This window comes from Mytilus galloprovincialis, chromosome 8 (genome assembly GCF_965363235.1).
Source record: "Mytilus galloprovincialis chromosome 8, xbMytGall1.hap1.1, whole genome shotgun sequence".
NCBI lineage: Eukaryota > Metazoa > Mollusca > Bivalvia > Mytilida > Mytilidae > Mytilus > Mytilus galloprovincialis.
Window position 1 is genome coordinate 36,938,548 of NC_134845.1, and position 27,790 is coordinate 36,966,337.

The following is a 27,790-nucleotide window of genomic DNA, read 5'->3' on the forward strand; positions in this document are numbered from 1 at the left end:
TCAGCACTTCGAATGACATGAATATCAATTATATGGTCATTTTAATAAATTTCTGTTTGCCAAAATTTTTCGAAAAACTAAGAATTTTCTGAGTTTAGGGTCCTCAATGCTCTTCAACTTTGTATTTGTTTGGCTTTATAACTATTTTGATCTGAGCGTCACCGGTGAGTCTTATGAAGACAAAACGCGCGTCTGGCGTATTAAGTTAAATTCCTGGTACCTTTGATAACTTTTGTTACTATACGATAACTCCATCGCTTGCTTTTTGAGTTCAATTTAATTAAACATTAACAAAGGGGACATTGTGCATTTGCTGAATAATTATTTTCATGAAAGTAAGATATGTTGTCGAAAGAGGAATCAATGTGTCCAGTTGTTGAGTTTTTGGAAATACATTTACAATTTGGGAAAAAATGCATTTGAAAAAATTCTTGGGCACATAATAATGCTTAAGTACATCAAACAAGTTTAAACAACGAAAAATTATAATTTATTTTATCAAAAAAATTACAAATATGTTTGACCATTTATGTTTAAAAATGAGAAGGGAAATTTGGAACGTGTAAAAGAGACATCGTTAAAAACCCCACTAAAGAGCAGACACCAGCCCAAGGCCACCAATGTGTCTTCAACGCATCCGGAAATTCTTACACAAGGTAGCAGGCTTGATCTGGCCCCTAAACAAACATGTGTACTAGTATAGTTCAGTGAAAATGGACGTCATGCTTAACTTCAAAACAAATATATAAATTAACTAAAATTTAAAAAAAAAAACATACTTGCTTTACTATTGAATTTCTAATTGCTTGTTTGATTTAATATGTTCTGATGTCAGACACACATTAGATATTATTATTCCAGCTTTGTGTTCATTGACTAAACACGCGCTACGGTTGTTTTATTAATGAACAAAAAATGAATTTGTCAAATTTGTACATTTTGGAAAAGGAGAAAAACTACACAATCATACGTCGATGATAGGTATATAACACTTTTCCAAAGAAAGGGGGTGGGTCAGCAAACAAACAGCATTTTACAACAAATTGACAAAAAAGAAGCCAAGCTAAACCTGCGACCAAAATCTTTCAAATATTACGTTAAAAACACATATGAGTTGAAAAGAGTTCCATAGGTAACTAGATGGAACACATTCTGAGCATTAGATGTAAAAGAAAGGCGAAGATATTAACGAAATAAATACTAAAACGGTCTACAAAAAAACAACATAGAAAAAATACAAAAATACACAACAGGGCCAGACAAAATCTGGGAATGATATAAGATAATCTGGCACATAAGCAGAGTTTGCTCCATGTGTGGCATCCGTCGTATTTTGCATTTAAAGAACAAAATCTGCGACGTCAAACTCAATGGCACATTAAAAACAACGGGATTGTGATAACAATAATTTAAATATTTGAGTATGATATTGGACTGTTTTATAACATGATATTTCGCCTGAAAAGTATACATTTGAAAGTTATTATATATGTGAAAATACAAATGTCGAAAATTACCAATACATCGAGAAAATAGAAAACGTAGCAATTTAACAATAGTTGTTGTGTTTTCTACTTACCAACTGGAGTTGTGATTGAGGCAAAAATCAACGACACAACAAATATTATGATTCTGAATAACTTCATGTCAATAATTGAATGCTGTTTTTTAACACTTCACTTTTATGTTTGCATTTAATGGGCTTAATATTCATATAAATGATTTGATCATTATACGTGTGTTTACATATTAATATACATGTATAACATATGTAATTACACAATTAAAATTCAATACAATTCGCACAACCAGACATTTGAACAAAAATAATAAGTTAAGGTTATTAATGATATGTAAATAGAATAATTATGTGTTGCATTCTCGTTGCACTTTACACTTTTGTTTATATTTACAATACTGTTCGTACAAGCTATCGTGATGGACTATAAGGTAGTCATCCAGTAGAACAGTTCTTTTATACTCTGTTGAAAGTGGCGTCTGAAATGTTGCTATTTGGTTGATACGTGAAGTTGTATATGAAATAAATGAAACATTATTCATTACTTTATTTATTTATTTATTCATGTAAGAAAGAAAGAAAGAAAGAAAATGTCTGTTTTCTTGTCATCCAATATTCCGCTTTTACAGAATTGTTGTTAAGATATTGTAAAATTTGCAATGTAACTATAACTTTCAGATGAAGAACAAACGTGTTTGTCATTTGCTGACTCAAGAGTGTTCAGTGTTTTTAAGTTGAGACACTGCGAAATGCGCATCTGGTGCAAAACGTTTGTACTGGTAATGTTATAACTACCTCTTGGTTAAAACCTTCGGTGATGCTGTTAGTCCCATGGGATTGCAACTGTCCGGTTGCCGTTTTTTCTGTTTTTACATGAAAACAACGTGTATTGTGTTATTGAATTCAGAATTGAATTAAGCAATGTATATATCTCCCTCATCGGATTCCAATTCATTGGCTATTCATTCTTAAAGTGTTTGGTACATTTATAAGGAAACCAGTTGTTTACTGATTATAGTTACTGTCTCTAACACATACCTCCCTAATCTTTGAATTGCTCCATTTCTTGTTAGAAATGATTATGTCTAAAAGATTTAAATTTGAAGAACATTCAAATTGGCCTTTATAAGTCATCTCTATAGAGCGAACACTTACTTACCGACCATGCAAGGGCTGTATAGCCAGTCAAGGTCGTCATTTGTTTGTTGAACACTTAATTTTCATATCATGTCCCGTTTATGGCATGATTATGTATTTTGAACCTCAATTTGTTATAAAGTAGAGAGGCACTTTAAGCTGAAGCAAATATAGAGCTAGATTTACATGATAACTATTTAAATGGTCAATAAGAGACAATCAATCATTTTGAATTAAAGAATATATATATATATATATCCCTCATACTAAAGCCCTGATTCCATTTCATTGATTATTTTTGTTTTTAAAGTGTTTGGTACATTTTAAACAGTTATTTAATGATTATAGTTACTGTCTCTAATACATACCACCCTAATCTTTGATTTGCTCCATTTCTTGTTAGAATTGATCATGTCTTAAAGATTTAAATTTGAAGGACATTAAAATTGGCTTATATAAGTCATCTCTATAGAGCGAACACTTATTTACCGACCGTGCTGTATAGCCAGTCAAGGTCGTTAAAAACTTCCATTTGTTTGTTGAACACTTACTTTTCATATCATGTCCCGTTTATGGCATGATTATGTTATAGATAATGCATATTTTAAGGCTTTTCTTGTCGTAGAACACACCGAGGGGTGTCAGGATTGATCAAATGAAAGGCCGACCGTAGGGAGGTCTTTCTTTGAGCAATCCTGACCACCCGAGGTGTGTTCTACGACAAGAAAAACCTTAATATATGCATTATCTGACTTATATACCGCCAAAAAATATTATTCTTTATAAAATTTGCAAAATTTAGTATCTTAGTTTACCGACAACACTAAAGTGGGATATTCCTTTCTAATGCATTCAGGTTTTAATACGCCCTACGGCTCATTTAGAATGTGAAATAAAACTCCCTAATTAATCTAGATATAAACCTTTTAAAAAACATTATCCATACACAATAATAATATTACTTTAACTGCATAAAGTAAGACACACATGTATTGTTACCATCCGATAAGTAATTTATTGTACCATTTAGTTTATGGAAAAGGGGGAGGGAGTATGTTTTTTTTTACTCTATTCGTAATGTCATTTCTATCGCGGAAAACTGGTTATTTTTCTAACAATTTTAATTGAATCGAATAAAAACTTCAGAAAGATTGTCTTTTGAATATCAATACATTTTATTTACAGATAATCAGGATATAATATATACCCTCAGCACCCGACCCTTTTCTGAGTTACGTTAATGTTATTCAATAGAATATATTAAGATTATCTTATTAGTTGATCATCTGATAGAGTAAAAGGTATACATAAATTTAAAAAAGTTAAGAACTGACACGAAGACGAATATAAATACATGTAGGTCACATTATGATTTCCTGTTTAGTGTGTATCGTCCTGAACATGCATGAAATATTTGCCACTGGACGTTAAGCAAGCAACCAAAACTCAATCAACCTATTCAGTGTGACTCAATAATATTTTCAAAATCTAACACACGAATATGTTAAATCTGGCTTTATTTTATGAAAGTCTACATTAAAATTCATCTCACATATATGAGAATGTTTCTTTATTGTAGCGATAAATTAACAAAACTTCACGTTATTTGTTTCTAAAATTAAAATGCGAGCAATGACGGTTTCTTTTACACCTATCATCGATTGATAAAATCGGCAACAAAAAACTATCAGACGAATAACATTTTGAAGTAAATTATAGATTGCATTTTTATCAAGGAAAGTAATGACCTCACACAGGTCCTTAGTTTATGCCTTGGAGCATATTTCGTTGAAACATGGTATCGTCCGGGTTGATTCTGAAAAAAAATTTACTGTCGTTCTGAAAGAAAATAACTCCATATAGGTATTATGTATTTTGAACCTCAATTCGTTATAGATAGAGAGGCAATTTAAACTGAAGCAAATACAGGGATAGATTTACATGATATTTTCAATGGTCATTAAGAGACAATCAATCTGTGTTAGCTTTAATTGTCGATATTTAAAAATTCCCAATAACAATTTCCTAGTTGTTTGGATTTCATAAACATGATAACACTTTTTTAAAAGGACCTACAAAGGTACGATATTTCTTAATAAGGTCGCATCTGTATTGCGGCAAGCAGCTTTATATATTTTTAAATAAAAATAAAGGAAATGATTAAAGAAATTTTAACATATAATAGAGACAACAACCCGACAAAAGAGCAGAAAACAGCACAAGGCGACCATTTGATCTTCAAAGGAATGACAAATTCCTGCACAGAAAGCGGGATTCAGATAGCCCTTAAAAAGTATGTTTGTTAGGTCTGCGAAATGGACACATCACTAAACTACAAAAAAATACAATTCAACCAAATATTAAAAACAACGTGGTCGAACTATTAAAACTGAGTTTTATTGTTCGTATTGCTTTGTGTTTCTTTAACATACACCGACTAGAGGTAAAGGGGAGGGTAGAGATTTCACAAAACATGTTTCTTCAAACCGCATTTTTGCACCGGTTCTAAGTTCGGGGCCTCTGACCAGTGTTAGACCTGTATGTTGGGTTGTTTTATATTTTAGTTCATTTATATATGTTGGAGTTTAGTATTACGTCTATTTTCAGTACACATTTTTTTAGGGCCCAGCTGAGGTCCACCTTTGGGTGCCTGATTTTCTCGCTGTATTAAAGACCCATTGGGGGCCTTCGGCTGTTATCTGCCTTTTGGTCAGGTTGTTGTCTTTGACATGTTGCCCATTTCTATTCTCAACTTTATTCAAAACTAAAAATGCTAGACGTTCCTGGCTTTGAAGAGGCGCAAAAAAAAACATGCGGCGGGGTTAGATATGTTTTATGAAACCTAAACTCTCCCCTATATCTTTGGACAGTGTGGAATTATACAATAACACACACAACTACTTAATTGAATAGATGTTCTATTCCCGATCCGATATAGAAAAGATAACAAATCAAGCCAACACCAAGTCCTATAATACATGTGTGTATTTCCGATTCAAAGATCTGATGAGTGAATCAATATCAATTTGTAAAAAAAATATGCATATATTTTTATAACTTAATGGCTAGTTTTTATTATTAAACGTATGTTCATTTACTTTTTTCTGAAGAAAATTTTATAATTTGTCAACATTAAGAAGAAATTTACCTTTTTTTAATTGTTTGCTTCCAGTAAACAATTCGCCGAAATGTTTTCCGTATGCATTGAACTCAGCGTGACTTTTTTCAGTAAAATTCGGTGATCGAAATACGCATAGATCTGGCACAGAAATAAACTATTATCTGATTGTACATGTTATTCTCGTGCTCAATATCCATGAGTCTTTGTTGATTGTTTACCTAGATGACACTAGGTAAGCTACGGCCTCAAAATACGACAATCGATTAGCTGTCATATTTCCACATCATAAATTAACAGACTGAGAGAAAAACATTGTGATGATAACATGATATAAATGCGTAAAAAATAATAAAATCGTTTATATAGGACCAAGTTATTAAATATGCATGCATTCAATTGGTTCAATAATTAGATAAAACTATTTATCACCAGTCACTCGTTTCATATGAATTTAAGACAAAAATCACACACTTAACTTAATGCGCGTTTAAAAATCTGAATGCAAATATATATGTTCGAACTCTTTTAGGTAATGTTTTAGTAACAACAAACAAACGAAATATGTCACTTGGACCTGCTTTGATACGATAACTGACCATGATTTTTTGCTTTCGTTTTTTTTTTTTTTTTTTTATTTCTTGATAACACTTGTTTTCGCTTTGGTGATTCTGTATATCATCATGTTATCTAAAGTTAGGTTCACACTGCCTATCAGATCAACTCGATGATCCCGATTGTCCAAATTTCCACGACCAAGCTCAACCAAATTCTTAATCGGGCCTGTTTATGACTTCTACCCCGACCGCCATCCGACTGTACACGACCTTAACTCGACCATTCACGACTCCTTAAAGACTCCATCACGAATCCATCCCGACAACAAAATGAATACTTATTCGATAATTCCGATCAAATCACGATCTTTACACGATCTTTACACGATCTTCACTCGAATAGCTATTCAACTATTCACGATCTCAGCCTGATCTAGACCAGACCAGATCGACCTGATCGTAGGGATAATCGGGAATTGGTCAGATATGCACATTTTTAGTATAAAAACGTCCGATTTTTTTTTATTCCCCGCCGCTTCGAAATGGGCATTAAGTGTTACCCTTGTCCATCCGTACGCACGTACGTCTCAAGATGACGTTATATATGCTAGCTGGGGCATTATCGGTGTCCCATGGACACGTTCTCCGTTTATTTGGTTATATTCAGTAGATGGTCCGAGTAAAATCATACATTTAAAATATCTACATAGAAATAAAGCAATTGAATTTGTGGACAAGGTTCATCTTTGCTAGCAAAGGTTTACGATCCACTTCCCTCCTTTCCACGTCGAGAGGAAGGAAGTGGATCGTAACCCTTCGCTAGTGAAGATAGGGCAAGGTGGTAAGAGCTCAGAGAGACAGGTTAATAGCTGTGACAGAGCTTGTAGAGTGCAAAGAAGGGGAACAAGATGGTGTAGACAGCAACGGACGCCCAGAAGTGTAGGTGAGACAGTGGCTGTCACGACGACCACTATGTGGGCAGTATGAGAGACTGGCACTAACTCAACAAAGAGGAACCCAATGCTTCTCATGCCTCCTCATAATGGACACTGATATGTAATGGTAGTTTTATCGCTTTTTTTGGAAATGACCCCACAAGAGATTTGTCACTGGATTAGCACTTATGTTAGATAGCAATATACATAAACTTTACTGTCACCATTTCCTTGCTTTCTTACAAATAAAGCGTACTGTTTGTCAAATATAGGAGCATAAGTATGCAATCAGTGTTTTTCATAGATTTGATATCCAGTAGTTGAATGGTTAAAGATATTTATTTTCTTTTAGCTGTATGGCAACAACCTGTATGTATTTGCCAAAAAATATTGCAAAAAGAGGGCAAAGATGGCACATATTTCGCAAAAATTTGACTCATAGTACAATTGCGATCCCCTGGTGTGATACCTTTTCTGAAACAGTTTTCAACTTTACATATATCTATCAAGAGAGCAAGAGTGCATTTCTTTCTAACCAAAGTTTGGTAAGCGTTGTGTGCCGTTTGTTATAGTCGTTAAACGTTACATAAGTAGAAACAAATGAATCGTTTGGTTAGGGGGGGTTGAAATTTTGAGACATTTTAGACAAGTTTTTGAGTTATGACAAGCAAGAACACGTTTAGATAATTGATTTAATGTTAAAGTTAAAAAGAAATGCATCGTTTGAACTAACAAACACCGAACGCCAAACTGTAGACGCATTTGCAGCGAGTATATAGTTTGTGAAAGTTTATGCAAACTTGCAAAAGTATGTTAGAAACAAATAATTAAAACGTGTGCTCGCTGAATAGTCTGTATCGTTACTGTTAGATAGAAATTCGCACCAAATGAAAAAAATATTTGTGTTTCTTCTCATTTTTGTGTGAAATTATGTCAAAAATTCGAATGAAAAAAAATTACTGTAAGGTGAACTATAGTTGTTATTGAAAATTTATGTGTCATTTGGTGTTCTATGAAGAGCTGTCTAATTGGCAATTGTACCCCATCTTCTTTTTCTATGCTACAAACATTTCTGGACAAACGGAAAATACTTTGAAAGATAACTTAGTCATAAGCAGTCTAACAATGAATATTATTGCACAATTACTTTAACATTTGAAAAATCCGCCGGTGCCAAAATTGCAGGATTTCCAACCCTTTCGGAACATCTGAGATCATCCAAGGTTTTGTTGGGTTACGTGTTGCAAAGTTTTTAGTTTTCTATATTATTTGGACTGCTGTTTGTCTTCTCGTCGGTTACCGTTTTTCGCTATGGCTATGTCGGTTTGATTGTTCCTTTGGTGTCTTTTGCCTCTCTTGCAAAATGTTACCTTTCCTTGCAAAAGTAAAGACACGTACTGTACAAGGAGGAATTTTTGTACAGTTAAAAATATATATTTGCAGAAGCAAAGTTATGAGAGTTAATCAGATCCTGCACACACTTTTAGAGGATCGTGTAACAGTCATGTGTTCTCGTATATGGCCGAAAAGAGATCGAAGAGTGGTCGAATGTGATCGCGAAGTGATCGGGTATTGGTCGAGTTGGTCTGGGATAAAATAATTATACAAGTCGCAGTGATCTGGAAGCGATCGGGCAATGGTCGAGTTAATCTGGAAATGATCATGCATCAGTCGAGCAAAGGTCGAAATGATCGAGTACTGATCGGTAAAATTTTTGTATTCCGACCAAACTCTATCTCTACACGATCATTTCCCGATCAATTCGACCGCTACTCGACGAATTCTCGATCTCTTCTCGAGTGAATTGCTTCTCGATCCTTACTCGAATGTTTTTGACATGTCAAAAACTTTCGGGTAGAAAGTCAGATCGATGACGAGCAAGGTAGACTATCCCGAACATTCTTGTCGATTGAGTCAGACCAGTCTCCCGATCACGTAATTTGGCTAGATCGGGCTTGATCGAGTTGATCTGATCGGCAGTGTGAACCTAGCTTAATACAATGGGGACTTATTATGCACCATTCATTGCGGACCTGTTTCTGTATTGTTTTGCATTTCGAATCATGACCAAAATCAGCAAACACCTATACAAATAACATCAACTTCAACTTTGTACTTTATGTGATCTTTTTAACTTTTTTGTTTCGAGCTTCACTGATGAGTCTTTAGTAGATAAAAGTGTCTGGCGCAAATACAAAATTTCAATCCTGGTATATATTATGAGTTAATTTACAACCACTGGGTCGGTGACACTGCTGATGGAGTTTTTATTCCCCAAGTGTATCACCGACCCGTAGTCAACACTTCTGTGTTGAAATGAATTGTCATTAATGTGGTCATAATAATCAATTAACTGTTAACAAAACTTTGATTTTTGTTTATACTAAGGCTTTCTACCTCAGGAATAGATAATCATTGCTTATTTGGCAAAACTTATTTATTCGAGCGACACTGGTGAGTCTTGTAGAAGAAACGCACGTTTGGCGCAAATACAAAATTTCAATCCTGGTATTTAAGATCAGTTTATGTATATGGATGCAAAAGAAATTTATCAATTGTATCTTGAGAAATATCAGTGCTAAAAACCTTTCTTTTTGTAACTCTTATAAAAAATGAAGATGTGGTATGAATGCCAATGAAACAACTCACCACAAATGACCAAAATGACACAAAAATTAACAACTATGGGTCACAAGAATGGGGCCCCGAAATGACAATGTAAAACAATTCAAACGAGAACAATCATGCATATTGAACTAAATTATCAATCAGTTCACATCCAACATCCAATCTTAGTCGGTTTTACTTTTACATAACTAAGTATAATACCAAACATTAGCTGTATTTAAAAAGATAACAGTTATACATTACATACAAAAAAATCATTTTATTTATTTCAAATACTCAGAAACTGATCCCTTTTTTTTTAAGTATCATCTTCCATATCCGTAACCTCCACCATATGAAGGGTAGCCGTAATTTTTACGACCATAATTTCCATACTAAAAAAAAATGAATTAAATTTAAAGGTTTATTTGGAGAATTGTGTCCACTGATTGAAATGTATTAATTGATCATTTTTGGCCGTACATTGACCTTTAATGGTTTACTTTTATAAATTGCTATTTATATGGAGAGTTGTCTCATTGGCACTCATACCACATCTTTCCTATATCTAAATAACGAATTCTTTAATATATATATTTACGATATCCTGTACCTGTTAAGATATATATTTCCTGCGTATATTATCCCAGAACGATATATGTGTTTTGTAACTATCATTGTCTATACAGAAAAATATTTCAACTCTCAGACTAAACTTGAACTGTTGATTTGTTTATAGTTATTGTTAAGGTTTGATGTGTCTGTCTTTTTCTAAACTGAATTTAATATTCTTAAAATCATAGCTTATTGATTGACTGTATCAATATGGTATTAAAAATAAACACACACATAGCGGTTTTATTTTTACAATGTCATATTTAGTGTGTTTGAAGGATCCTAAATATTTAGCCAATGAAATTAATTACAAAAAATCATGTCCTGTAAAACTTGTTATCCGAAAAAGGTTTTTCGTGTTTTGCAAACTATACACAAACCAAAGGAGTAGGTCCGGTAAGGACCGACTTTGGCCTCAAATTTCAGTTTTATCTAACGAGAGATTTTGTACACTTTTTAAACACTAAAGTGCCTATCTATTTCAATTGATTCGATTAGTTTATGTGAAAGATGTGAACAGATTCAGTCATTAAAAACGCTCAGAGTCAAGCTTTAATATGAAAAATCTATCAATTGGCCAAAAAACGTCACTTTTCAGATGGTTTTTGTCAAAAATGAAAGTGGGCGCATCCGTGTTCATTCTTAACCTTTAAATATGTTATATATAATCATCAAATACAACTTACATTTCAATATTATGAATGAACACGAATGCGGCCACTTTCATTTAAGACGGAAACTGTCTAAAATTTAACTAAAATGCAAAAATTGTAGAAAAATATTTCAGTAATTCAGCATGACTTTATGATGCTAATACACGATATATGTGCATTGTATTGTCAAAAACAGCCCATATTTATGTAGCAGAGGCCTTCTACTTTCCAATAAATAGCTAAAAGATTACAAGTTCACAATTTTGTAAAACTGCCTAATTTTTGGGCCAAAAAGGGGTTTTACTGAACCTTCTCCAAATTGTATTATTCTCATCAATGCAACACCAAGAATAATAGGTTTGGTCTGTCATATTTTATAATTTACCAGGTTTTTCAAAAATATGCATTTTTCCAACGACACATTTGTTTATTCTAAAGATAAAAATCGTTACTTTGTAAAATGATTTATATCCAAAATGATTTATCATGTAAGACAGGTTTTCTTCAATATTGAACTATATAAGATACTGAAATAAAATTCCGCTTACCCCTCCATTATTATATCTCCTATATCCTCTGTTATATCCTCCATACATGTAAGCATCTGTAAATAAAGGCAACAGTAGTATACCGCTGTTCGAAATTCATAAATCGATTGAGAAAAAAACAAATCCTAAAACTGAGGGAAACGCATCATATATAAGAGGAAAAACTACGACACAACAGAAACACAACATTAAAATGTAACACACACAGAAACGAACTATCATTTTAACAGTAGCCATTTTCAAGACTTGGTACAGGAAATTTAAGAAAATAAAATGGTGGGTTGAACCTGGTTTTGTGGCATGCTGAACCTCCCGCTTTAATGGCAATGTTAAATATAACATTAAAATGACAACATTACATGACAGGATCACAATACAAATAAATGGGAGAAAATATACGACAGAGAAACCCATGAATAATAGCTAACAAAAGGTATCATGTTTAGAATTTAAAACGTCAGACGTGCGTTTCGTCCACACAAGACTAACCAGTGACCAGTAAATAACTTCATATTAATTAATGAATCTTTTTCATTATCATGGAGTACATTACGATAGATAATTCGTTTGCTTTCCGAACACAATTTTATTTAGCACAAATCGTGTGACATCATTTCATGGAAGTATGAACTACTAATAAGAAATTTTGTGGAGAATGAATAGGTCTGGTTGTTGTATTTTTTTACTTACATTTACATTATAAAAAAATGCATTTGAAAAAAAATTTGGGCACAAAATAATACTTAAGTACATCAAACAAGTTTAACAATGTTTAAACAATAAAAATTACTATTTATTTTGTCCAAAAAATACGAATATGTTTGACCTTTTCATGTTTAGAAATGAGAAGGGAATTGGGAACGTGTAAATGAGAGAACGTCAACAACTCTAATAAAGAGCAGACGGAAGTGAAATTCCCTGGTAAACATGAAATCATTTAAAATATTGTAATATTGTAATGTAACATCAATTTACTTTTTATTAGATATTCTCCCTGGATACCTAATAACTAATATATCAGGGATACTTAGTGCAATGCCGTACACTAAGTATATTGTTAACAGCAATAGAGTGCAATAAAATATATTATCCACGTAAAAAAGAAAATAAAAAAAATAAAGAGCAGACAACAGCCCAAGGTCACCAATATGTCTTCAACGCATAAAAAATCACACCAGAGACAGGTTTAACTCCGAAACAAATATATAAATTAACTAAAATAAAAAAAAAGGGCATACCTACTGTATATTTGAATTTGTAATTGCTTGTTTGATTTGATATCTTCTGATGTCAGACTAACCTTAGATATTGTTATCCCAGCTTTGTGTTTATTGACTTAGAACGCGACAATGCAGATGTATCAATGAACAAAAGATGAAATTATTGAATTTGTACATTTCAGAAACGTTCATTCATCGATAAAAAGTAGTTCACACTTTTGCATAAACAAAAAAACAAAACAATAAAAAAAACAGCATTTTACAACAAATTGACCATAAAGAAGCCAAGCTAAATTTGCGACCAAAACCTTTTAAATATTATGATAAAAACACATATGAGTTAAAAAAAAAAGTTTCATTGGTAACTTTAAGAAACACTTTTCTGAGCTGTCGCTGTAAAAGAGAGGTGAAGACATCAATAAATAAATACTAAAACATTCTACAAACACAACATAGAAAATAAAAACTGAACGAACGACAGGGCCAGACAAAAAGCTAGAAATTATCTGAGGTAATCCAGAACGTAATCAAAACTTGCTCCATGTGTGGCATCCGTCGTCTTTTCCATTGAAAGCACAAAATCTGCGACAAGCCTATCTCTATTAAACATATAAAACAAAAGAATTGAGGTAATGATAATTGAAATATTTGAGTGTGATCTGTGGGACTGATATTTAACATGACAATTCTCCTGAAAAGGATAAAGGTACTATGTGTAAATACAAATGTCAAAAATTACCAATTATTTCAAAAAAATAGTAAACGTAGCATTTTAACCATATTTGCTGCGTTTTGTACTTACCAGCTGAAGATGTAATAGAGGCCAACATCAACGTAGCAACGAGGAGTATGATTCCGACTACCTTCATGTCTATACGCAAAGGCTATCTTTTAACACTTCACTTTTATGTTTGCACTTATCGGGCTTAAAATGTATGTGAATGAAAAATGTCATATTTAGATCCTTATACATATTTGTTTACATATTAATATACATATATAACATATGTAATTACATAATTAATTCATTACAATTCGCACAACCGGACATTTATAAAAAAAAAACAAATAAGTTAATGTATTTTATGCTAAGTAAATAAACAAATCATGCTTTGCATTCTCAATGCACCTTGCACTGCTGTTTATATTTAAAATACTGTTCGTACAAGCTACCTTGTGGAGTAATATGTAGTCATCAAGTACAACAGTCCATATTACTCTGTTAAAAGTGCACGTGGCGTCTGGAATGTTGCTATTTGGTTGTTACGTGAAGTTGAATGTATATACAAAAATATATGAAACATTATATATTACTAAGAAAATGTTTTTGATCTATGAGTTTGAATATCCTCTGGTATCTTTGACCCTCTTTCATAGCACGGTTATCTGCATTAACAAATAAAAAAAACGGGAAACCAGTCAACCTAATTGTCTAAGATTGTAATTGCAACTGGTTCTTTTTTGTAGTATGAATTGTCGATATGACCCTTTTGATCGTTGTCCCTTTATAATCCGATTCTTCTTGTCTTGTAAAAACAAGAAACAGAACGTTACTAACTGAAATGAGAAACATCACAGGTTCCACATGTGGAGCAAAATGTGTTTATCCTCCCATAAAACTAATTTGCGTAGTATTATCTTTTTGTTGGTTACTTTACTTCTCTATTTTGGCTATGACGTTGTCAGTTAATCTTCGCCTAATGAGTTTTAATGTCCCTTTGGAAAGTTTTGTCCCTCTTTCACAGAACTAAGCATAGTAATCTAAATTTCGTTTCCTATCACTATGTTTTATGTTTTATGGCTTTATAATATTTTGATATGAGCGTCACTGATTAGTCTGATGTAGACCAAACGCGCGTCTGGCGTACTAAATTATAATCCTGGTACCTTTGATACCTTTTATGTAATTTGCGCTATCAAGTTCTCCTCTGTTCTTCACTATATGCCATTAGGCAAGTAAAAAATCTTGAGCCAAAAAAGTGGACAAGAATCTCCTCATTTAAAATTTCTTTTTGATTCTTGTTCGTGTGAAAGAATTTTTGTAAATCATCTTAAACAATTCAACTTATTTGTTGCGTTACATGTCCACACGTTCAACAATAGACTGAGCAACACAAATCCTACCGAAAACCGTAGTAATAGGATTTACACACAAAACCGAAATTGTTCGGAGCTTTGCCGTGAAAGACTTCAGACATTCCATAGATCATTTGTCTGTGACGAACTTATAATGTAAAACGTAACATGTTATTAAATACATTAAACTGTAACCAATGCCATTACTAAATTAATTTTTTCGTTTTAACACTGAGTTTTTTTTTTAGTAACTGTAAACCCTATGTTCTTATTCATAGATATTTCCTGTGCATTACGGCTCTCGGTAATGAACAATATTACATGTATTATCAGGCATATGTTTTATTCATTTCAAATTAGAACAAACTATTCCTGTTAACCAAGTTTCACCCTCTATACCGGTAGCTTCCTCCAGTTCTAGGATAGCCGTGATATTTACCACCATGTCCACTGTGCTGTAAAATATAAGGGTATATATTTTAGTCACGTGTGTTATTTTTTTGTGATATATCATGTACGTTAGACATTTTTGACTCGGGATCCCAATTATTTTAATTTTAACCAATGATGTCTGTGTTTATTGCTTATCGGATTTTGTTATAATTACTATAAACAACTGGAATATAAGTGGGATGTTTCGCTAGCTATAAAACCAAGTTTAACCCACTATTTTCTCCGGAAAATGCCTGTACTGAATCATGAAAATAACAGTTGTCTTCTATTGGGTCTGCTAATTGATAAGGTCTAGTGTTTGATTTTGTCAGTTTTATGGATTTCCACCTTTTTGAATTTATCTTGGAAATCGATATTTATGTATTACATTTTCTAATTAACGTCCATTGCATTATTATGCTCTTGATATTTTACGTGTTTACATTTTGAAGCGGGAATTCAAGTTTCCTTTACCACGCATTTTATGACATAACCGCTGCATAAGTCAGAAACAAAACGCTTTTCCATTATTTAAAAAAAAACATTTTTGTGATATCTTTGTGTATTGACTAATATGTTACGTTTAAGCTCAGTCTTTCTATTGATTTCATTCCGCAAATTGAATACCACATAAACTATGCCAAAACCGGCAAAGTTTGGTTCAATATTTGTTGGTCGTATAAAAAAAAATCCAGTATGTAATATGTCAGAACAGAATATGCTATCAATCTAAAAGTTATTGTGAATAACTACGTATACAGAAATGAAAATTCTTAGAAAAAAAGCAATATTCCATGATTACCATGTGGCATATAATATGTTTGCTGGTTTTATGTCACTTGGCGGTCTTCAAAGTCACGGGTATCATTCATGGTATTGAAATGCACATATTACCAAGTAAGCAAAATGCTAATTGACCAATTTTAACCCTTTTCATATCTTATAGAATAAAGATATCACATGATATGTTATCAAAATAATCTTTATCAACCAGTCACTGACAACAATGATATATGTTTAAACTTTATATACAATACTCTTAAAGATAAGAGAAACTGGATCTCGGAATGGACAAGGCTGAAATTAGCTATTCCAAAATTGTTCAAGGACAGACTAAAAAACGTCCACGTTGATCCAGAACCCCCCAAAAATGGTTATTACATTAAAAATACATTTGAATTTTACGATAAACAGAATAAAGTAGTAATCCCAAGTGAGATATCTTTGAAATTAATCCAATATTCGTTAAATTTAGATATAGTTCCAAACTGTCAAATAAAATGGAATATTCAGTATAATTCGGAATTACCGTGGAAAAAGATCTGGATAAATTTAAATAAAAGTATGTCCTCTAGGAAAGCAAATCAAATTAGCTGGAAAATTGTTCATAACATTATCTATACGGAGCAAAAACTATTTAGAATCGGCAAATCAAATAATGGCAAATGCCATTTTTGTAAAACTGAAAACGAAACTCTCACACACCTTTTTCACAGCTGTAACATTATAATGGTTGTTTGGGAACACATTTTTGATGCGCTTAAAACATATAATGTACTTAATAACACTGTATATATTCCATTGAGCGAAGAACTTATCATACTAGGAATGTACGATTACAACAAAAAGTACAATGTCATAACTAATACGATTATGAATACAGTTAAATGGATTATTTGGAAATGTAGGAATATAATCAAATATCAGTCTAAAAGTTTTACTTCCAGTCAATTGATAGCATATGCAAAACGGGAACTGAGCAGTTTAATTGAATCTATGGACAAATCATTATCATCTAAAAATGAAAATTTTGCAGCTGAAATAAAACTTATAATAAATCTTATACATTAGTAAGTGACGTAATAATTTGTACTTACTTTCCTTTTCTTTTTAGAACATAATAATACATCCAACTATAGAAATATACAATACACGCATTTACAAGGTCGAGCATGTGACCTATAAAATCATTGACCGACACATAACAATGTAATCCAGGTGTTAAAAGTACAAAAAATAAAATGTCAGTTATATAAGTAAAGGTAAATTATTGTGTAGATTATAGTGTGTTTTGGGGGACTTTTGATGCATTTTATTTACTGGTAGAATATTGTGAATAATTTATACGCAAACTCAATCTGTGTAATTAATATGAATGTATAACTTATGTATGGAAAAAATATAAAATAGATTTTTTTTTATAAGAGTCCACCGTTTATCCCTGGACGTTGGATCATTGTAAACACAGGGCCCCTTGTGTATTCTTCCCTGGGTTACACAAGGAAAATTGTATTCAGGTGATTTTCAATAAAGGTATTTCAAGTCTTAAAAAAAAAAAAAAAACTGATATATGTTTACAGAATATAAGAGCAGGAATATTCAATACATTGAAAAACAGTTTTCCTTATCAATCAAATAATAAATTCTAAAATTTTCCACTTACCCCTCCGCCAGAATGTCCTCCACTAGAATGGCTTCCTTTATACCCTCTATGACTCTTCCTATATCTTCCAGAGGCAGCTGAAATTATTAGATTTTTTTATCAATGAATATATTGGGTCTACAATCAGAAGCGATTCGTTGTGTTTTCTGTGTATAAACTTTGGAATTAGTTTTTAAATGCGGAAAATAAACTTCTACGGATGTATCATATTAAAAATTGAATTGTGGTGATTGGATAAGTTTGGTTATTTTATATATATATATAAATTTTGCAACGAAAAATACCAATGGGAAATTCAAATTCATTAGTCGAAAACCAACTGATACTGCCATTGCAAAAGAAACCGAAAACCCGAAAATACAAACAACAGTTCACAAAACGCAACATAGAGAATATAAAGACTAAGCAAATTAAGCAATTAAGCAAAAAATAAAGTCTTGAAAAAAAAAGAGTTCAAATACCAATTCGTTAAAACCATTGAAAAGGGACTTAAGTACGTATATAAATCTAACAGTTGCCCTAATAATACATTACTGTTGTAGTATTTTTGCATTTATATGTTTATTCTGATATGTTCTTAATTCATTTGACCGTCAATATTATATATCTAATCGCAAATTTGTACTTACTTTGTTAGTTTAAGGACATACTTAAAAAATAGGTTTTTTTTTATTTGCAACAACAAAAATATTGAAATAGCAATACAAATAGAGACAATTTGAGGCACATGATTTAATCATTGTTACTGTTATCATTCTACTTACCAACTGGCATTGTAATTGATGCCACCATCAATAGAGCAACAAGGACTATGATTCCGAATAACTTCATGTCTGTCTATCAAGCTTGATTTTAACTATTCACTTTGACGATTATATTGAGGCTGAAGATGAGCATGATGCAGGACAACTATATATACATTCAGTGCGATAGAAACAGCTGGTTCGTACATAAAAGTTACTACAGGAATTTTATATTGTTTCAACATGTTTACAACGTTTGTTTAAAATGTCAAAAATCCACAACAATGAAAACTCTGCAATATGTATTGTGCAAAGTGCAAAAATTTAAATAATACATAGGTTAAGAAATATATTATGGTTACGACATGTTTTGAAATTATTCTTTAATCAGCTTATATGTAAAAATTGTGTCACCGGAACTGGTTAACATTTGAATGTTTTTTATTAATTTTTTGGAATTTTTTATTTACATGAATACGGTTTATTGACTTTTTTTTAACAGTTTTGCCTCGATCATCATTGAAAAGACATTTTTTTTTGTCCCAATATATATCTTGTGCAGTAAAATTTGTACTGTTAATAATAATTGTTCTTATTAATCGTATAATCTATCTACTATTGTCCCTTACAACTTCGATATTTGTGGACGTTGGTAGAACTCGTTACCCAAACAGTACTGCAATCTACAATTAACCAAGGGACACAAATAGACTTATGATATCTTCCAGAAGGAAACATTCACAAGCAGTGGTAGTGACTCAGTTGTTATAAATAGATACCTGGTTTACAATTTTGAACACTGCCAAAATAATATCTCTGTTATAAAAGTTTTGTTCTCGACTATGATTATAGTCAATTTCTAGAGGTAAGTCAACACATTTTAAAAACCAATGCTATGTTTTATGTAACATGTAGTTGTCATACGATTAACGGAAGTCAAATCTTAAAACCAGAATAAAAATTACTAGTAACCTTTATTTTAGGAATCAGTGTGTAATAACTTGTCAATTGGCTCCATACCAATTTTTTTAAACAGGATGTAGCTAATTGTTTCCTTATATTATAGAAAGGTTAAATAACGTAAACTATGTGATAAATCAGGAACTTGCATTCTGTCGCTACCATAATATGGCTTACATTTTTGATTGCCATAGTAGTGCGTTTCTCCGATTATTTTTGACTAACATCCGTATGATCTGTACTGATTGATACTCTAGTCTGTCTTAGAGATTATGATTTATACTTATTAGTTGTAACTGGTTTTGAACATGATTTCAATAACTGCGATTACTCTTATTTCGGTGATGTGTGTCTACTGTTTCTATCGAGTAGATTTGTGCTTTATACAAATCTTTTGATATATACCATTAACAACTGATTATTTACAATTAGTTTTGTTTACCACCGTCTCAGGTTAGGAGAGGTATAAGCACTCGGAAACATACTTAACTCCGCTGCATTATTTACGAACATGTCCGAGGTTGTGGTTTGTTCTATTCTGATATATTTATTCTTATAAAATTGTTTTGGTATAAGTTGAAACGTTTGTTTTCTCGTTTGAATTGTTTCATATTTTTCATGTCGAGGTCCTTATTATACAGTATGTATTGTTCTCATTGCTGAAGGCTTGCGTTCATATTTAGGACACTAAGGCGAATATGTGGCAGTCATATTCCCCTCCTTTTTTTATATTAGAAGTTGAAGTACATGTATATTACAATTATGCGTGTATGGGTGTTTAAATATATATCAGGAAAGTCCTTAATTAAATGGAACAAATCAAAAGCTCAAACACATCAAACGAATGGATAACAACTGTCATTTTTCTGACTTGGTACGGGCATTTTCTTATAGAAAATGTTAGCTTAAACCTGGAGGAATAGCTTGCTAAACTTTACACGTGTATTACAGTCGCATTACATGACCGGACCATGTATTTTTGAAATTGCTTGACTAGAGATGAATTAAAAAAAACACCGAAAGTACCATTATCTTCATAGAGTATGCATGCACAGTAGGCAAGGTAATGCATTACAATGTTCTTAGATAAATCAGTGTTAAGCAATGGAAGTACAGTATTGATGCTCAGCAATCGAAAGAACAAAATTACTAACCAAATAATAATAAGTTAATAATAAATTTTATTCAAACACATTCTTGTAAACTTTATCTCTAGCCAAATGAAATGTCTACATAAAAAGCTTTCAAATTTTCAAACGGTCTGAAAATTGATAAATGAATAGATGTCCCATGATTGCTTATGATTCGACTACAGTTTTAACTACAAAAGGACCAAATATGAATGTTTATAGGTCATAGAATGACGTTAACAAGCGGTTTAATTTTGAGAGGTTCCGGCGGACAGTTCTGTGGTTGAATAGAGAGCTCGATAATGGCAAACTTCATGGACTAATTTGAACGATATACTGTAATTCAAAAATTGTGAAAAAAAGTACTAATTGATATAACAACGATATTCCAAAGAGCGCTAAAAAACACAAAACGAGAACGCTAATAAATACCATGCAAGTAGCTCATTATATATTCTTGCAATTAAAAAAAGATAAACATATGTAAAAAGGGCAACCAAAAACTGAAAAAACTACAACAACCGAAGATTAACTCGTATAATCATGCAGTGCTCTATACTGCTACTAGTGATGTCTGCTGTGTTCCCTTCGGTAAGTCACAATCGAGGAGAAATCGCAGTTGAGGAAAAGACACAGGACTTCAGCAACTACAAGTGAAACATATAAGTGGTAACCAGTAAAGGCATTCATTCCCTATGCCTCTATGACAACAGAAGAAATCATATTATCCGAAAGTAAAAACAATTCTTCCATTTGAAATAGTTATCACATTTTCTAAAACATTCAACAAACTGATGTAATTTGTACAAATATGTATTTATCTGTTTTTATATTCATTAATGCATAAAACTTGAAATGAGTTATTTCTCTTTTGTCACAACAAATCTTTCGAAATGTCACCGTTAAAGTTGTTATCTAGTTTTACATGGATTAAAAATGAAATGATAAAGTATATTGTGTTATCATCTGATTAGAGTGTAAATTGTTCGTGAGAAGACGACGGCTCTTTTGAATAATGCCTTATTACCGCCTATCCCTATACCAGATACAGTAGGATTTGGGTAACCCATTGCTACTTAAAGGTAATACTCAGCAGATTGAACAGTTATGAGTTTTTAGCTATCTACACTACACTTCTAACCATTTTTTTCCAGCCACAGTCTTCTTAAACAATTAAATATTAATTCGCAAACGTATTTTCTGCAACTTATATAAAGCATTCTTTTATAATGAAAAGGGTTACGTTAGTTAATATACGTTAGAAATATTACATAGTTACTCGTTCTATATATCTGTATATGTTGTGATTTCACGGATTTCAATGCATATATTATATGTGTTATGGTATATTATTTAATATTTCATTAACTCCGCCTGTACTGGTATAGGTACCTGTCTCAAGTCAGAAGTTTGTGATTCAGTCATTGTCATATACTGTCTATCATGTAAGTGTTTCGTTAATTTCAACATTATTGTTTATTACATTATTCATACTGTTTGTTTTCTTCGTTTTAATTTTTTGACATTCTGTAATTTCGGATCCGTTTATAGCCTACAAGCGTACTATTATATACGGATAAGGGTTTTGGTCATTACTGAGTCCGTACGGTGATCTATAGTTGCCTATATCTACTTCATTTTGTGTGTAGTGAATAGTTCTCTCATTGGCAATCAATCAAAGATGGTTTCTTTATACAAATACATGTTTTGATACGTTTTGGCTATTTTCTTTTTCGTGTGGAAGAATTTTTGTAAATCGACTTACACAATTCACCTTATTTGTTGCGTTACATGTCCACACGTTCAACAATAGCAACACAAATCCTACCGAAAACCGTACGCGTATTAATAGGATTTACAAAAAAAAATGAAATTGTTCGGAGCTTTGCCGTGAAAGACTTCAAATATTTCATAGCTTATTTTTCTGTGACAAACTTATAATGTAAAACGTAACATGATATTTTATACATTATAGTGTAACCAATGCCATTACTAAATCTGTTTTTTTTTTTTTGTTTTAATACTGAGTTTGTTTGGTCAACTGTAAACCCTATGCTCTTATTCATAAATATTTCCTGTGCAATATGGCTTTCAGTAATGAACAATATTACATGTATTATCAGGCAATTGTTTTATTCATTACAAATAAAAACAAAAACAAATCATGTTTTTTAAAGTTTCATCCTCTATAACGGTAGCTTCCACCAGTTCTAGGATAGCCGTGATATTTACCACCATGTCCACTATGCTGTAAAATATGAAAGTATATATTTTAGTCATGTGTGTTTTAATATTTCTTGTGACATATCATGTACGTTAGACATTTTGAGTTTGGATCCCAATCATTATCATTTTAACCAATGATGTATGTGTTTGTTACTTATCGGATTTTGTTATCAATACTATAAACAACTGGGATATAAGTGGAATGTTTCGCTAGCTATAAAACCAGGTTAACCCACTTTTTTTTCTCCGGAAAACGCCTCTACCAAATCAGGAAAATAACAGTTGTCTTCTATTCGTTCTGTTACTTGATATGGTCTAGTGTTTAATTTTGTAAGTTTATGGATTTCCAACTTTTTGAATTTATCTTGGAAATCAATATTTATGTATTACATTTTCTAAAAAAATGCCATTGTATTATTATGCTCTTCATATTTTACGTGTTTACATTTTGTAACGGGAATTACATAGCATAAATCAGAAACAAAACAAAAAAAAATATTGTTGTTATATCTCTGTATATTGATTAAGCCCAATCTTTCTATTGATTTCATTCCGCAAATGATATAACACAAAAACTATGCCAAAACCGGCCAAGTTTTGTTCAATATTTGCTGGTCATATGAAAAAAATCCAGAATGTAATATGTTAGGACAGAATATTTTATCAATTCAAAAGTTATCATGGTTATTGTGAAAAACTAGAGGAATGAAAATTGTTTTAAAAAAAGCAATATTCAGTTATTAACAAACATCTTGGTAAACTTTCCACAAATGCAAAGTTTCCCATCGCCAACATACATTCTTAAACCTCAAGACTTGACACCGTTTTTTATAGAGTCGTAATGACTAATTGCCTTTTTTACTAGAAACATATATATATAATGATAGGCATCTGTTTAAATATTGTTTTACAATATTCATCAATTTGCCGATGTTTCTTAATAGCTCTGTTAAGATTTATAACTGCAGGGTTATATTTAGTTACTAGTGTAAGTGGAATTTCCCTTTGTCTAGAATTATCTGACAGAGTACTGCATCGTTTAATCTTGTATTTCACATCTTTTATGTTTTTTGCAGTTTCCAACTTATCATACCTCTATCTATAAGTTTATTCTCCAAAGTCAAAAGATGTTTGTTAAGATCATTTCGTTGCTATTGCCTCTTATGTGACAAATTGTTTCACCTGTTATAATTCTTCTTAAAGTATGTTTAGGATGTGCACTTGTAATTGGGAGGTACTGATACGTTTCAGATAGTTTGACATGTAACCTGATGTCAAGGAAACCACTCCATTTAAAATGCTCCTCTTTGTACACCTCAGTATCTAAGGGACGGTGCATTATTTATCAAGCAGGGTGGACCGGTGCAGATGGTAAGGGGACATGTACTTTTTTCAACGTGCAAAGTAGTGGGACCTGATGATTTTTCATTATCTTAATGCATGGGACATACACTTTTTTCAAATGCTTAAGTAGTAAACATTTTATTTTGATTAGCCCAAAAATACACACAAGAAACATTCAAACAGAAACAGAATATGATGAACAATTTTAGTTTTGACTGGTGTAAATCAGCCCATCTAACTAAATTAAATATTGATCTTACAAAATTCAAACTTATTAGGTAGTTTGATTTATTGCTGTGAAATGAAAGAATTTAATTTTACAATAGGTAAAAATAAAAATTATTATATAAATTCAGATAGGCATCTTTAATTTTTTTTATAACTTTTTCAAATCAACTTGGATTTTCATCAAACTATGCAGCTATCTTAGATATATATTAAGCTTACTGAATCCCAGGTCATTTTGTTTTTTGTTGTATTGCTGTCATTTTCAAGAATTAAATTAATCTAGGTAAAAAAAGCTAGAATTTGCATTTCGAACAAAATAGAGATAGTACACTTTAATTATTTTAATAACTTTTTCAAATCAACTTGGATTTTCATCAAACTATGCAGCTATCTTAGATATATATTAAGCTTACTGAATCCCATGTCATTTAGTTTTTTGTTGTATTGCTTTCAAATTTAAGAATTACAGTAATCTTGGTAAAAAAAAAAAGCTAGGATTTGCAATTCAGACAAAATAGAGATAGTATACTTTAATTTTTTAATTGGATTTTCATCAAACTATGCAGCTATCTTAGATATATATTAAGCTTACTGAATCCCAGGTCGTTTTGTTTTTTTGTTGTATTGCTGTCAAATTTAACAATTAAATTAATCTAGGTCAAAAAAGGTAGAATTTGCAGTTCGAACAAAATAGAGATAGTACACTTTAATTTTTTTAATAACTTTTTCAAATCAACTTGGATTATCATCAAACTATGCAGCTATCTTAGATATATATTAAGCTTACTGAATCCCATGTCATTTTTGTTTTTGTTGTATTGCTGTCAAATTTAACCATTAAATTGTAAAGTGTACTATCTCTATTTTGTTCGAACTGCAAAATCTACCTTTTTTGACCTAGATTTATCTAATTCTTAAATTTGACACCAATACAACAAAAAACAAAATGACCTAAGATTCAGTAAGCTTAATATATCTCTAAGATAGCTGCATAGTTTGATGCAAGTCCAAGTTGATTTCAAAAAGTTATTAAAAAAATTAAAGATGCCTATCTTAATTGCAAATCCTAGCTTTTTTTACCAAGATTACTTTAATTCTTAAATTTTACAGCAATACAACAAAAAACTACATGACATGGGATTCAGTAAGCTTAATATATTTCTAAGATAGCTGCATAGTTTGATGAAAATCCAAGTTGATATGAAAAAGTTTTTAAAAAAATTAAAGATACCTATCTGAATATATATAATAATTTTTATTGTTACCTATTGTAAAATTAAATTCTTTCATTTCACAGCAATAAATCAAACTACCTAATAAGTTTGAATTTTGTAAGATCAATATTTAATTTAGTTAGATGGGCTGATTTACACCAGTCAAAACTAAATTTGAAGGTCAAGACTAGTCGAGAATGTTAAAATGATTGTCAAAAACATTTATATCACAATAAATATTGTTGCTTTACGTTATTTAAGGTACAGATTGTGTTTTTATTCACTCAATATATTCATGATATTCATGGGACACATACTTTTTTAATGAATAGAGGTCATGGGACATAACTTTTTTCCTATCACATCAGCATGGGACAATACTTTTTTCCAAACAGGTTTTGCGATTTGCACCGGTCCCCCCTGCTTGATAAATATTGCACCGTCCCTAAGTACGTCACTTCTGTATTGGAGAAATTATATGTAAACTTAAGTACAGGGTCAATGTTGTTTGCAATTGCAAAGAACTCGTCAATTTGTGATGTGTTGCACTCTGTAATCATGAAACCATCGTCACGATATGGACAAATCATAATAATGCTATTTTTAAATTGAAATCTGTCTAGGATTTTTGTGAAAAGTTTACCCAAATGTTTGTTAACAAATGTTAACATTTGGCATATAATATGTTTATTGGTTTTGTGTCGCTTAGCAGTCTTCAAAGTAACGGGTATCATTCATAATATTGAAATGCACATATTACCAAGTTAGCAAAATTGTAATCGACAACTCTTAACCCTTTTCATATCTTATAGAATAAAGATAGCATATGATATTCTATCAACATAATCTTTATCAACCAGTCACTGGCAACACTGATATATGTTTACAGGATATAAAAGCAGAAGTATTCCATACATTGAAAAACAGTTTTCCTTATCAATCAAATAATAAATTCTAAAATTTTCCAATTACCCCTCCGCCAGAATGTCCTCCGCTAGAATGACTTCCTTTATATCCTCTATGACCCTTCCTATATCTTCCAGAGGCAGCTGAAATTATAAGATTTTTTTATCAATGAATATAATTGGTCTACAATCAGAAGCGATTCGTTGTGTTTTCTGTGTATAAACTTTGGAATTAGTTTTAAAATGCGAAAAATAAACTTCTACGGATGTATCATATTAAAAATTGAATTGTGGGGATTGGATAAGTTTGGTTATTTTATATATATATATATAAATTTTGCGGCGAAAAATACCAAAGGGAAATTCAAATTCTTTAGTCGAAAAACAACTAATACTGCCATTGCAAAAGAAACAGAAAACCCGAAAATACAAACAACAGTACACAAAACGCAACATAGAAAAAGTAAAGACTAAGCAAATTAAGCAAAAAATAAAGTCTTGAAAAAAAGAGTTACAAGTAGCAATACAAACTATTGAAAAGGGACTTAAGTACGCATATGAATCTAACAGATGCCCTAATAAAACATTACTGTTGTAGTATTTTTGCATTTATATGAATATTCTGATATGTTCTTAATTCTTTTGACCGTCAATATTATATATCTTATCGCAGATTTGTACTTACTTTGTTAGTTAAATGACATACTTAAAAAAAGTTGTTTTTTTTTATTTCCAACAACAAAAATATTGAAATAGCAATACAAATCGAGACAATTTGAATGTACATAATTTAATCTCAGTATTACTGTTCTCACTCTACTTACCAACTGGCATTGTAACTGATGCCACCATCAATAGAGCCACAAGGACTATGATTCCGAATAACTTCATGTCTGTCTATCAAGCTTGATTTCAACTATTCGCTTTGACGATTATATTGAGGCTGACGATGAGCATGATTCAGGACAACTATATATACATTCAGTGGGATAGAACAGCTGGTTCGTACATAAAAGTTACTACAGGAATTATATATTGTGTCAACATGTTTTACAACGTTTGTTTTAAATGTCAACAATCCACAACAATGAAACTCTACAATATGTGGTGTGCAAAGTGCAAAAATTTAAATAATACAAAGGTTAAGAAATATATTATGATTACGACATGTTTTGAAATT

The 27,790-nt window shown here is 31.5% G+C and overlaps 2 long non-coding RNA genes across 2 annotated transcripts; both read right to left on the minus strand.

The window, feature by feature from the left end:
• Positions 1-10,138: 10,138 nt before the first annotated feature.
• Positions 10,139-13,848, minus strand: LOC143043270 (uncharacterized). The gene is made up of 3 exons (XR_012968283.1): positions 13,712-13,848; positions 11,690-11,745; positions 10,139-10,268 (listed from the first exon to the last, which is right to left on the minus strand). It is a non-coding gene; the product is annotated as an uncharacterized LOC143043270 (long non-coding RNA).
• Positions 13,849-22,810: 8,962 nt separating this feature from the next.
• On the minus strand, positions 22,811-27,663 carry LOC143043271 (uncharacterized). Its single transcript, XR_012968284.1, has 3 exons — positions 27,435-27,663; positions 26,678-26,754; positions 22,811-22,941 (listed from the first exon to the last, which is right to left on the minus strand). It is a non-coding gene; the product is annotated as an uncharacterized LOC143043271 (long non-coding RNA).
• Positions 27,664-27,790: the final 127 nt, after the last annotated feature.